The sequence below is a fragment of the Lacerta agilis genome, chromosome 18, assembly GCF_009819535.1.
Source record: "Lacerta agilis isolate rLacAgi1 chromosome 18, rLacAgi1.pri, whole genome shotgun sequence".
Taxonomy (NCBI): domain Eukaryota; kingdom Metazoa; phylum Chordata; class Lepidosauria; order Squamata; family Lacertidae; genus Lacerta; species Lacerta agilis.
Window position 1 is genome coordinate 5,544,742 of NC_046329.1, and position 13,184 is coordinate 5,557,925.

The 13,184-nt window shown below is 50.3% G+C and overlaps 1 protein-coding gene across 1 annotated transcript in view; it reads left to right on the top strand.

The window, feature by feature from the left end:
• Positions 1 to 3,342: 3,342 nt before the first annotated feature.
• SEMA6B (semaphorin 6B) overlaps positions 3,343 to 13,184 on the top strand; it is a 159,047-nt gene continuing 149,205 nt past the window's right edge. The window contains exon 1 of the mRNA XM_033136545.1: positions 3,343 to 3,399. The gene's annotated coding sequence lies outside the window, so the exon portion shown is untranslated. The remainder of the gene's footprint in view (positions 3,400 to 13,184) is intronic.

The window sequence follows — 13,184 nt, forward strand, 5'->3', positions numbered from 1 at the left end:
GTTTCGGACTAGGACCTGGAAGACTGGGGTTCAAATCCCCCCACTTGGCTATGAAGCCCACTTAGGGAATGGCTTAGGGAGGAATGGCTTAGGGAGCTGGGTATGTTTAGCCTGCAGAAGAGAAGGTTAAGGGGTGGTATGATAGCCATGTTCAAATATATAAAAGGATGTCATATAGAGGAGGGTGAAAGGTTGTTTTCTGCTGCTCCAGAGAAGCGGACACGGGGCAATGGATTCAAACTACAAGAAAGAAGATTCCACCTAAACATTAGGAAGAACTTCCTGACAGTGAGAGCTGTTTGACTGTGGGATTGGCTGCCAAGGAGTGTGGTGGAGTCTCCTTCTTTGGAGGTCTTGAAGCGGAGGCTTGACAGCCATCTGTCAGGAATGCTTTGATGGTGTTTCCTGCTTGGCAGGGGGTTGGACTGGATGGCCCTTGGGGTCTCTTCCAACTCTAGGATTCTATGGCATCTGTCTTAATCTATTTATAGCTTAACTGTTTATTTTAATTATATTTTGATTTTTTAAAATAAAATACCCGTTTTTAACTTTGATTCTCACAGGCCATTTTGACCCTCGTAATTCCTGCAAAGCGCACCAAGCAGTGTATAAATCTTTTGGAGAAATAAAAACAGAGCATGCGCACAACACACCATGCTCACACCAGAGGGCGCCCCGGGCCCACCTCTCATGCACAACACAATACACAAGGACACACGGCATGCACAACAGGGAACGCATAGCTAGAGGCAAGAACATACCCGCACACACCCAGATCTGAATCCCGATGGTGGTTCTGGGCTGGGTGGAGGTGCTGAAAGCTCTCTGCCTACCGCCATACTGCGATCGGGATCAATTCTTCCCCCTCCTGCTTCTCATTTAGCTGATTGATCTGATGATGACGGCAGGCAGTGGGGAGGCAACGTTAAACCTCACTGTCCTGCTGCGATAGAATGAAAACCGGAAAGCATAAATTTCTGCATTGCAGGGGGTTGAACTGGATGATCCTTGGGGTCCCTTCCAACTCTGCTATGTTTCTATGTCCATACCACTAAGGACATAGGTAAAGCTAAAGGACCCTTGGATGGTTCAGTCCAGTCAAAGGCGACTATGCGGTTGAGGCGCTCATCACGCTTTCAGGCCGAGGGAACCAGCGCTTGTCACGCAACCAGTGTGGTGTAGTGCCAGTGTGGTGTAGTGGTTAAGAGCGGTAGACTCGTTATCTGGGGAACCGGGTTCGTGTCTCCACTGATCCACATGCAGCTGCTGGGTGACCTTGGGCTAGTCACACTTCTCTGAAGTCTCTCAGCCCCACTCACCCCACAGAGTGTTTGTTGTGGGGGAGGAAGGGAAAGGAAAATGTTAGCAGCTTTGAGACTCCTTCGGGTAGTGATAAAGCGGGATATCAAATCCAAACTCTTCTTCAGCAGGACTAAACTGCTTCTGGCACAATGGGACACCGTGATGTGGGTGGCGCTGTGGTATAAACCCCTGAGCCTCTTGGGCTTGCCGATCGGAAGGTCGGTGGTTCGGATCCCTGCAACGGGGTGAGCTTCCTTTGTTCGGTCCCAGCTCCTGTCCACCTAGCAGTTCGAAAGCACGCCAGGGCAAGTAGATAAATAGGTACCGCTGTGGCGGGAAGGTAAACGGTGTTTCCGTGCTCTCTGGTTTCCGTCACAGTGTCTCGTTGCACCAGAAGCAGTTTAGTCCTGCTGGCCACACGACCCGGAAAGCTGTCTGCGGACAAACGCCGGCTCTCTCGGCCTGAAAGCAAGATGTGCGCCGCAACCCCCTAGTCGCCTTTGACTGGACTTAACTGTCCAGGAGTCCTTTACCTTACCATAATTTGATCCGAGATCAAATCAGAAACTGGGATGGCTTCTGTAAATCCAGGACTGTCCCTGGAAAATAGGGACACTTGTAGGGTCTGTGGTGGACTGGATCAGGCCTGTAGGGTGCTAGGAAAACAAAGGAGAACTTAAAACTCCTGCCAATTTTCATTTCTCATTCCCCCACCTTAAGTTTATGTCCACATCAGTAGAAAATCCATCAGGGTTTTTGCGAGAATTTATTTATTTGGTTTTTCAAATTACAGTTTTGCAATCACGTATCCAACATACAACACAAAAACAACATTCCAAAGAATCTCCTGGACTCCCCCCCCCTTTGTGGCTCCTATTGTTAGACATGTCCTCCTGCATCTTTTATAATAATCCAAATCTTTTACATCTCAATTAAATCCAAAATTCACCATCGAACCGCAAGTTTTCGCACGAATTTTGTATGCCGTCCCCCCCGACACGCACACTTTTGCAAAGCACTTCCCCCCCGAATGCAACGCATTTTGTGTGCGTGCCGTTCTCGCCATGCACACTTAACCCCAGTGCATGCCTCTCTTTTGGCAAGGGGGGGGGCATGCACTGGGGTGCGGAGCGTCGCACTGCAAAATTCAGAGAGGGAATTCCAAAGGATAGCTCCGTTTCAGTTCGCCGTTTGTTTCCGAGAGCACAAATGGGGCAGATTCTCCTTTGAACGGGAACCGAACCTCTCCTCCGACCCTACTTCTGAGTAGACGTGCCTTGGCTGGCGCTGCTGCTGCTGCTGCTTCGGAAGAGGCTTCGGAATCCGGTTCCTTTGCCCAGCGAATCCATTTCTGTTTTTCCTGCCGGCCTCTGCTAGGAAAGTCTGTTGAGTGTTTAGAACTGCAGAACCAGCCAGAGCTTGCAGTGTCAATGTTGGCGCTTTGCTCTCTCTCTCCCCCCCCCCCCGAAGCCAAGAGCCTGGAGGATCGGCAGCAAGACACCCGCCCCCCCTCCACGCACACACCTGCAACCTTATTTGCAGCTAGCCCTGCCCCCTCCTCCTCTTTTCCAAAGGAAGACCAGAAAAATCTAACAGCTGAGAGACTCGAGAAGGTGATAGAGGCACAAGCATCTCTTCTTGAAACCCTCTCTTTTTTCCAGCAGCTGCCTCTCTGAGCAACGCCCCCCCTGAATTTTCACAAAAGGTGCTACCCCCCCCCCGGCACTGCATTGTAACCCAGCTGGTGTAGAGTGTCTGAGAAGGAGGGGGGTGTCTCTCCCCCCCCAACACAACCCCCATGTCTTTCTCCCTGTCCCCGGTTAGCTACTGTATATATTGTGTCGTTCGGACCCCCTCGTAGGCAACGATGGCAGTTAAACTGAATGCAAGGCAGGGACAGGTGTAAAAAAAGGGGGGGGAAGAAAGAGGAGGAGGAGGAGGAGCCCTTGCCCCCCCCCAACCCTCCTTTCCCTCCCCTCAATAGGCTTAAGAGAGCCTTGGAGAGTTTTTAGCAAGAACTGCAGCAAAAAAAAGAGAGAGAGAGACAGAGAGAGACAACGATTCCAGACTCGGTGGGAGACGCAAGGCAAATCTAAGGTAAGGAAAAAAAGGCACGTTTTGTTGGCATTTTATAAAATTTGCAGCAGCTCTTTTTAATTAAAAGGCCGTTGTTTGTTTCTGACGCCCCTGCTCTCGAGGAAATAGAACCTATTTATTCTTTTTAACGTCGGCGAACTTTGTATGGGGGGTATGGGGGGGGAGGGAAGGGAAGAGCAAAAATTGGGAAAACTTAAAAAAAAAAGAGAGATCCATCGATGCAATCCTATAGGAAGAGTGGTGTGTTTTACGATCGGTCAGTTTCGCCTGCCTGTGCACCTCTGTGCCGTCGATTTCAGGTTTGGAAGACTGTGTTCTCTCCCTCTTTAGGTTGGTTTTGTGTGTGTATTTCTAAAGGAGACACTCTTTTTAAAATAATAATAATAATATAATATATCAGTCCACAAAAATCTCTGCAGCTTCTTCCTCCCCCCACCCGCCCCCCACCCCCCAGATTATTTATTACGTTTAAATCATATTACATCCTTATTGCTGGGCAAACTCTCTGATTTTCCCATGGAGACTCTTGGTACCAGCTGTTTTTCAATAACCGTGTGTGTGTGTGTGTGTGTGTGTGTGCATTTGGAGGGGGGATTGAACACCTTGAAAAGGGTCACATAGGGTATTTCAGCCTTGTTAGAGGGGGTGGCCAAAATTGCTTCCTATTCCTCCTATAGCTAGGAGATGGGATAGATTTTTTTTTTTTAAACGAGCAGGTGATGGGTTCTGCAGAAAATGAAGAAGTGTGTGTGTGTGTGTGTGTGTGTTGTTATTATTCTATTTCTTTTCATATCAGATTCTGGGGTGGGGTGTGGGGGAACCTCTCCAGAAATGTGAATTGCAAAACCAAGGGGGTGCCTGTGGAAACGAATAGGGGTGTGTGTTGCTGTTTTTGGCCAGGAGCTGTGTTTGTGTGCGATCATCGCATCCCTCCTGCCGGCTATGCAATTGGGGGGGGTAGAGGATCAGGGGGAGCTGCTCCCCCTGCTCCTTTCGAGGGGGGGCGGGTGGGTGGGCTTTCCCCCCTCCTTCTAAGGGCACTAGACTTTGAAACCCACCCTCCTTGCGTCCTTTGATGGAACGGAAGCCAACCCAGAATACTAAACCGGCCGAGAATGACCAGGGGGGTGGGCAGAGGGGTGCTCCTGCAGGAAACCTTCCATTGTCTCAATTTGCAGATTCTTTGGGGTGGGGGCCCACGGCTCCAAGGCACAGAATGTGGCTAGGGTGTCCCGTCCCCCTCCCTCGCACCAATGCCCGCCCCGAACAATCCTACTGGGATTAGGTTTGCTTGCACAAAAGGATTCAGTCCCCTCCAAAACATGACAGGAGGATGCAGAAATACTGGGTGGCAGCGGGGTGGGGGTGGCAGAATTGCATATTTCCCTTGGCCCCCCTCTCCCACTCGCACCTATGTACTTGGGAATTTTAGTAGCTGGAGGGAAGAACGGGAGGAAACACAGGGAGCTTTGCGAATTAATGTAGATATTGTGCTTAGGAACCCGAGAGAGAAGGGCATTTATTTAAAGCTTTCCTTTTTTTAAATTATGATGTCCTTTGATGGGATTTTTTGCAGGCCAACTCATCAACAAAAGGGATTTCTCCCCCTCTTGGGAAGGGGGCAGGCGGTGAGGGGGAGAAATCCCTTTTCACCTCTCTCTCTCTCTCTCTCTCACACACACACCACACACCTTTGTGGCGTGTGGTCTGGCTCCCTTTACGGGTCAGGTGGAAGCGTTGGCGCGATGGATCTGTCTGAGGTTTCCCTGCCCCCTGTGGCGGCCGAGGTGTAGGAAGGGTCTAGCCTTGGACTCGGAGCCCTGCCCTCTATATATGTACCTTCTGGCTGTGGCGAAACAGAGAGAATGCGCTCTGCGCATGTTCAGGGGCACCCTCGTCGGCACTCGCATCTTCGGGAAAAAAGCTGGGGTGGGATCAAGCCCCACGTACTTGGGAATTACAAGGCGGGACGTTGCCAAGGGCCTCTGGCAACGTTGCTTTTCTCCCTACACCCCCCCCCCCCAAGAGGGCCAGCCCACCCATAAGCCAAGGTGAGACAACCACCTCAGGCAGCAGGTGTAGGTCTTTATCCCCCCCCTTGTTGCTAATGTAGATCTTCACTCACCCCTTCTTCCCTGGTGGGGAGGGGGCATCATTTCGCACTTTGGCCTCAGGTGCCAAAATGTCTTGGACCAACCCAACACACATGGCATGCAGCTAGTCCTCATTGTGTGCTGGTGTAAACCAATGGCTCTTGTACTTGGGAGAGAATGAATGAGCTTCCCCACCATTGGCTGGAATCTCCTCTCTGTGTGTGTTGCCCAAAAGGTATCTGTTTGGGCGCCCTCTGGTGCAGGGATGCCACTCTGTGTATGCTCAGAGGCTAGCTGGTTGCTTCACTTCTCCGGTGGCGGCGAGATGCTAGGGACCGTTGCTTGGCTCCTGATCCTTTTGTGTTCATAGGTGCTCTGGTGGTGCAGGGAAACACTTTGTGCATGCCCAGGGGGCGGGTGAGCATGGAATAAATAAAGAGTCCACTTGAATATGGGCAAGAGTCTTCTGCCTCTTTCTCAGCTCCCACTGGATAATTCTCTTCAACGTGTGTAAATCTCTGCTCGCTATCACCGAACCCATAAAACGCGGCCTTGCATTGTTGTTGCTTCATCTCTGCCTTCCCGTGAGCCTGAATCTCTTGGATCTGGGGCAGGTAGATCGAGTTGAGTCAGTGGAAGTCTCTGAAACGTGGGTAGCAGGGGCGGCAGGCGCCTCTGAGCATGTGCAGAGTGCTTCTTCCGCCTCACCCACCCTCACCTTCGCCAGGGAATAGTTCATGCCACCTCCAGCTCCTCCCTTGTTTGGTAGCAAACTCATCTTCGTCAATGTTGATGGAGCAACGATGCAGGGAGACCACAGGTGAAGGTTTCGATTGGGTCCTTCTGGTTGCCTGGGGGGGGGGGGGTGGCAGCTCTGTGTGTGTGTTTCATGTCCCTTCTGTGTCCATCAAGCCTTGGCATTTGCCCGGAGTCCACAGATCCTGCCGTCGCACCCCTCCCCGTGGCTGGGAAGCCCCATTCTCCATCCCCTCTGCCAACTTTCGCTCTTGTCTGGAAGAGAGTTATGAAAACCAGATATCGCCGAGTCACAGCTGTGTCAGCTTGGGGGGGAAAAAAAACAAAGGTTATCTTTAATCATTAAGGCACTTATTTCAGAAATCGCCGGCGACCCTCCTTGCTTAGTTATGAGGCCTGGGCTCTCTGCCACCGCTTCACCTTTTGACCTTGGGAGAATCGCATCCTCTGTTGGGCTGAGACGGCTCCATCCATTTGTCTCCGTTGCAGAGATTGGGGCTGCAAAGACGAATCCCAATCTATACATTATTTCTTCCATCTTTTCATTAACGGCCTGGCTCTGAACACAGAGTGGGGTGGCGGGCACTGAACCCCAAATACTCTCTGGGACAGAATAACCATAGTCTTCCTTTTAAAAAAATAAACATGAAATTTTAAAAAATCCATATCTTCTAAAATATATAAAGCTTCTGTGTTTGCCAGCTTACTCTGTCTGCTAACAGGCTTTTTTTTTTGTGTGTGTGTGTGTCCATACTGCCTTTTTTGGAATTTCTTTTTACTCATGTTTCAAGAGATAAGGGCATTCTTCCGATATGGGCAGCCACTTGGGAAGGTATTTAACATACCTCACTTTTATGAGCTTAGGTCTGGTTTGCAGAGATGCAGCAGGGCGAGGAGGCAGATTCCTGCGCCTGTCGGATAGACTGTATACTGTTTATATTTTCTTTTAAACCTCTCCACATTGTTGTCAGTCCCTGTTCGTAGGAAATGGCCGCAGCAGGGAGCTGCACCCGGGTTAGAACCCCAGCCTTCGACATGTAGGCTTGAGTTTGTGCTTCGTTTCCACTTTCAAAAACTATTTCCTGCCTGGGGTGTGGACTCGAGATAACCTTGACAGGGTGGAGAAGTGGGTCAAAAGGCGACAGAATCGGGCAAAGAGGGGTGCGAATTCCTGCGTGACAGTAGGAAGAATCAGCTGGGCAAATGTAGGGCAGGAGATGCCCAACTTCGCAGCAATGCCTGCAGAAAAGGATCTCGCGTTTTAGTAGAATAAATATGAGACAGCAGCGTGATGCAGCAGGCAAAAAGACTAAGGCGATTCTAGGCTACTTCAGCAGAGGTATAGAGTTCAGAACGCAAAGGGGGATTGTTGTTGTTCAGTCGTTCAGTCGTGTCCGACTCTTCGTGACCCCATGGACCAGAGCACGCCAGGCACGCCTATCCTCCACTGCCTCCCGCAGTCTGGCCAAACTCATGCCAGTCGCTTCGAGAACACTGTCCAACCATCTCATCCTCTGTCATCCCCTTCTCCTTGTGCCCTCCATCTTTCCCAACATCAGGGTCTTTTCCAGGGAGTCTTCTCTTCTCATGAGGTGGCCAAAGTACTGGAGCCTCAGCTTCAGGATCTGTCCTTCCAGTGAGCACTCAGGGCCGATTTCCTTGAGAATGGATAGGTTTGAACTTCTTGCAGTCCATGGGACTCTCAAGAGTCTCCTCCAGCACCAGAATTCAAAAGCATCAATTCTTCGGCGATCAGCCTTCTTGATGGTCCAGCTCTCACTTCCGTACATCACTACTGGGAAAACCATAGCTTTAACTATACGGACCTTTGTCGGCAAGGTGTTTTATTTTCCTTTAATCATACCGTATTCGGGCACCGCACGTTTAAGAATGTGTCCAGAGAGCGTCAAAGATGTTGAATGCCCTGGAGACTTTAAGGAAAGAATGGAAGTGTTGAGTATATTTAGTTGGAGAAGAGGCAACAGGAGACCGGGCATCTCCGGGTCAGGCTGGCAAATTCACTTTCCTGAAGACCTGGAGAGGTCCTACAAGTCAGTGTGGCTGCAGACAGTGTGGTGTTGTGGTCAGGGTGTCGGACTGGGACCTGGGAGACCGGAGTTCAAATCCCGACTTGGGCATGAAGCTCCCCTGGATGACCTTGGGTTTGTTGGCCTAGCTACCTCGCAGGGTTGTTGTGTGTGGATCAAATGAGGATCTGGAGGACCCCATAACCACCTTGACCTCCTTGGAGAAAGAGCTGGGGTGTGGATGTGATAAATGAACAAGCACCCCAATTTTCCAGGGATAGTCCCAGAACTACGAAAGCCATCTAAGCTTCTGATTCGATCACAGAATGTCTCTATTTCCGCCCGCCAAACTTGGGGAAGAGGATGAGCTGGCGCTTTGTCCCAAACAGTGATGGCTCCAAGGGAGTATCTCGTTGCCTCTTCATGTCTTCTCCATGGCTGGCCTCCTCCCTTGGGCAGCTCCTAGCAGCTGCTGGAGAGCAGGCAAGGAGGAAGAGAGGCTGCCACCACCAGATAACAAAATTGGGATTAAGGGGTTTTCTCAGGGCGGTGGAGGGCTTGTGTGCTGTGTCCCGTCGCTGAAATGGTGGTGGCATCTTCTGATGGGAAATGTTCTGCTCCGTAGCGTATGCGTCATGCTGTTGGGTGACATGAGGGTGCTAGTATTCAGAGGCCTTCTATATTGGAGAAAGCTGGTTATCATCTACTACTACAACAACAACATATTTATACCCAGGCACTCTGGGCGGCTCCCAAAAGAATATTAAAAACACGACAAAAATCAAACGTTAAAAACTTCCCTAAACAGGGCTGCCTTCAGATGTCTTCTAAAAGTCAGACAGTTGTTTATCTCCTTGACATTGGACGGGAGGGCGTTCCACAGGGCGGGCGCCACCACCGAGAAGGCCCTCTGCCTGGTTCCCTGTAACCTCACTTCTCGCAGGGGGGGAACAGCCAGAAGGCCCTCGGAGCTGGACCCCAGTGTCCGGGCAGAACGGTGGGGGGTGGAGACGCTCCTTCAGGTATATCCATATTTTCCCCCTCCCCCCTCTTTGACCTCCCCCCGTATTTCCGTACTGATTTATTAAACAAATTCTATACCCTGCTGGTTTTACCTCTTACATAGTTGTGAAAGTTTAGTTGAAACCTCCTAATGGGTCCAAATCTTTATACCGTGGTACCTCGGGTTACATACACTTCAGGTTACAGACGCTTCAGGTTACATACTCCGCTAACCCAGAAATAATGCTTCAGGTTAAGAACTTTGCTTCAGGATAAGAACAGAAATTGTGCTCTGGCGGTCCCATTAGCTAAAGTGGTGCTTCAGGTTAAGAACAGTTTCAGGTTAAGAACGGACCTCTGGAACGAATTAATTACTTAACCAGAGGTACCACTGTACTGTCTTTCTATATGGTTTATAAATGGTTCCCACTCCTTTTTGAAATCGATGTTGCCTCTCTCATGTATCCTCTCTGTCAGCTTAGCCAGTTCCACGTAGTCCATAAGCTTGACGCCATTCTTCCTCTTTTGGCGTTTTTCCTCTGCTTTCCATACTTGTGCTAATTGTTGAGCTTTGCAAAGAGTTGTTCAGCTTTTTTTTTAAAGGCTCATTAAGAGTGCAAACTCTCTCCTCTTGCGAATCCTGGCAACTGATATTCTGAAAAATAGCCTCGCCTCCAACAGCCAAGGGAGAACATCGCTATGATAACCTTGAAAATCAAGAATTGGCCAACTCTTCTTTTCAATCCATCCAAGTTGGTAGCCACTTTGGAGGAAGAAACAGTGGAAGTTTTGTGTGTGTTTATATGAGATCCTGTTTCTGTTTTGCTTTCTGGAACCAGTGCTGTCAAGTATCCCATTTCCCCCCGGGATTCTCCCTTATTTCAAGCAGTTTCCCGCTGCTCTCCCTTATTTTTTATTTCCCGTTTTTAATGGAAGCAGCTCCTCCCCTGCTGGCCAGGGACTGGGTGGGAAGACCTCGCCTACTTGGAGAGAAAAGCCTCAGCCCTCAAAGCAAGTGGGAGCCGTTTCCCGTGCTTACAGGGGGGTGTATTCCTCCCCCTGCATCAGCCCCTATCCATTGCTGCCGAGCCCCTCAGCCGGCCAATAGGGTTAGCTGGTGGGCAGAGCCTGGCTGCCTTTGAGCAGCTGCTGCTTCCTGTCCTGTTTTGATGGGATCAGACAAGAAGACGATGGGGCTCCATCGCGCGGAGCACATGGCTGCCCTCCTCTTTGCTCCGCTCTGAGCCTGAGCCCGCTTGGAGTTTACATTGCTGCTCCGCCCACTTTTGCTTCTGGCTCCACCCACCACTGACATGTGACTGTCCCCGGGATAGGTGAGACTGCTGATCCCTTATTTTCAAATCCGAAACTTGACAGCTATGTCTCGAACCAGTGCCTGGGACTCTTCCCTCTGCCTGCACTGCAACACTGTCGTGTGTCCCCCCCGTCCCCCCCGCACATTGTATCCATTGACTCGGCCACAGCTCGGTACGCCCTGATATAAAGGCAGAGAGAGCTCACTTGCCCCTCGTGAAACATGTGCCAAGGGGAACTGCAATTCTCCTGTTATCGGCCGGTCAAAGGGTTGCATCCGACATGAGTCATGCTGAGCGCAGGCCCACTGAAATCAATAGGTGTACGTTCCGTTGATTTCAATGGGACTCCGGGAAGGGCTTAATTGGACACAACCCCAAGTGAGCACAGTCTGGCACAGTGTGTGAAATGCCATGGGGAGGGGTCTTTAGAATAGAATAGAATAGAATAGAATTTTATTTACGGCCATAGGCCCATACAAGTAAAAAACACATAGATAACAACTTATGCAAGTGGGAACAACAGCCGCTAAAACACCACAGTCAAGCAAAGTGGTATTAAAAGAAGAAGAATAATAATAAACTAGATAACAGTAGATGCATGTTTACAATAAAATAGAATGGCATACTAAGCCTTAGCTAGCTTGTAGTGCTCCTTGGCGTCGCTTTTGGGTCAGGACAGTGACCAGGAACCTTGCCACTTTCAGGGTTGTATGAGTATCCTTATCCTGCAAGATTTGGGCGAGGTGGAATTCTGGTGGGGTGCCCTCTAGTTTCTGTATGATTGATCCCAACAAATTTGCCCGTGGCACGTTGAACAAGGGGCAAGCGAACATAATGTGCTGGAGAGACTCCAGTGTCTCCTTATCACATTCGCACATGGCGGAGGCTTGGCCCTTTGAGAATCTATGTCTCAGGACGTTGGAGGGAAAAACAGTGAACCTCGCTTTGGTGAAGGCCAGTCTATGGGCAACAGTCGAAAGGGAGGAGGGGAGGGGTCTTTGAGCTTTATCCAGCTACATTCTCATCAGAGCGGAGCCACTGAAATTAATGGACCTAAGTAAATCAAAGTGCTGGTTATGACCTAGAAACCCTCCCCCAATATGGCTTAGATCCAAGCTATCTGCAAGACCTTGTTCCTTGCCTAAGCTCTGAGGTCTTCAGAGAAGGTCCATCTCTTGGTACACCCCCCTCCCCCAATCACAGGACTGCTTTCCCAAGAGAGGTGGTGTACTCTCGTTCGATGGAGGTTTCTTAAGCAGTGGTTGGATGGCCCACCTGTCATGTACGAGCTACTTCAGGTTGCTGTGTTGCAGGGGGTTGGACTAGATGATCCTTGGGATCCCAACTCTACAATTCTTTTTTTTTTAAATATTTTTATTAAAGATTTTCTTGATTTACAACGGCAATGCAATGTCTCTCTCGTATTTTTCCATATAACATTTTTACAAATCGGTTGTTGTTGTTGAGACATTGGGGAGAGAAGGGGGAGAGAGGTGGCTGGGAACGGGTGGGTGGGGTGACGATGTTTCTGTTTTACTTAATATGTGTAGGGTTTGGTGTCAGCATTGCCTGTGCAGGTTCACTATTGTTCGCTTGTGCTCCTTTAGTGGTGAGAGTGGTGAGAGAGGCGGGGGTTGGCGTGGGGCGTGATTGTTCTTTTGTGGTTTGCTGTGGTGTTCTTTGGTCTCCTGCGTGAGTGGGGTGGGTGGGCGTTTTTGGTCAGGTTAGCCATATTGATTTATATGCTGTTGGTAGATTTTTGTCATTATCTTGTTGGGCTGTGTGTGTGATGAAGGGGGACCATACCGGGGTGAAGGTGTCTTCTTCCGTTTGTCCCCGTGTCAGTTTCAGCTTACTGGTTAGTTTTTCTAAAAGGGCTGTTTCCCATATTACTTGGTACCATTGGTCCATGCTTATTCTTGACAGGTCTTTCCAGTGTCTGGTTCGACAATTCTATGATTCTATAGATGCAAGGGAGGGCCTTCTCGGTGGCTGCCCCCAGACAACTTGGGAACTCCCCCTCCAGAGAAGCCAAACCGGCTCCCTCCAGTGGTGGAGCTTCATGCTCCGGCACCAGGGGGGCGGAGAGCAGGCAGGGGTTGGGCTGGAGCATGGCACGTCACCTGCAGGGGTGTGGGGCGATGGCACCCTACCGGGATCATGCTGCCGGGGGCGGGGTGCTCCCCCCACTCCTCTCCCCACTGGAGAGCCAGTGTGGTGTAGTGGTTAAGAGCGGTAGACTTGTAATCTGGTGAACCGGGTTCATGTCTCCGCTCCTCCACATGCAGCTGCTGGGTGACCTTGGGCTAGCCACACTTCTTTGAAGTCTCTCAGCCCCACTCACCCCACAGAGTGTTTGTTTACAGTGGTACCCCGGGTTGCGTACGTAATTGGTTCCAGGTTACATTTCATAACCTGAAAAGTATGCAACCCGAACAAGCGCGCGGAAAACCCGGAAGTAGCGGTTTGCACATTCACGAACACATATGCACATGCGTGAACTGCGCAGAACGCTTCTGCGCATCCACATGTTGTGTGCACTCCAGGCTGCGCTTCCGGGTTGCCGGAGTTCGTAACCCAAGAAGTACATA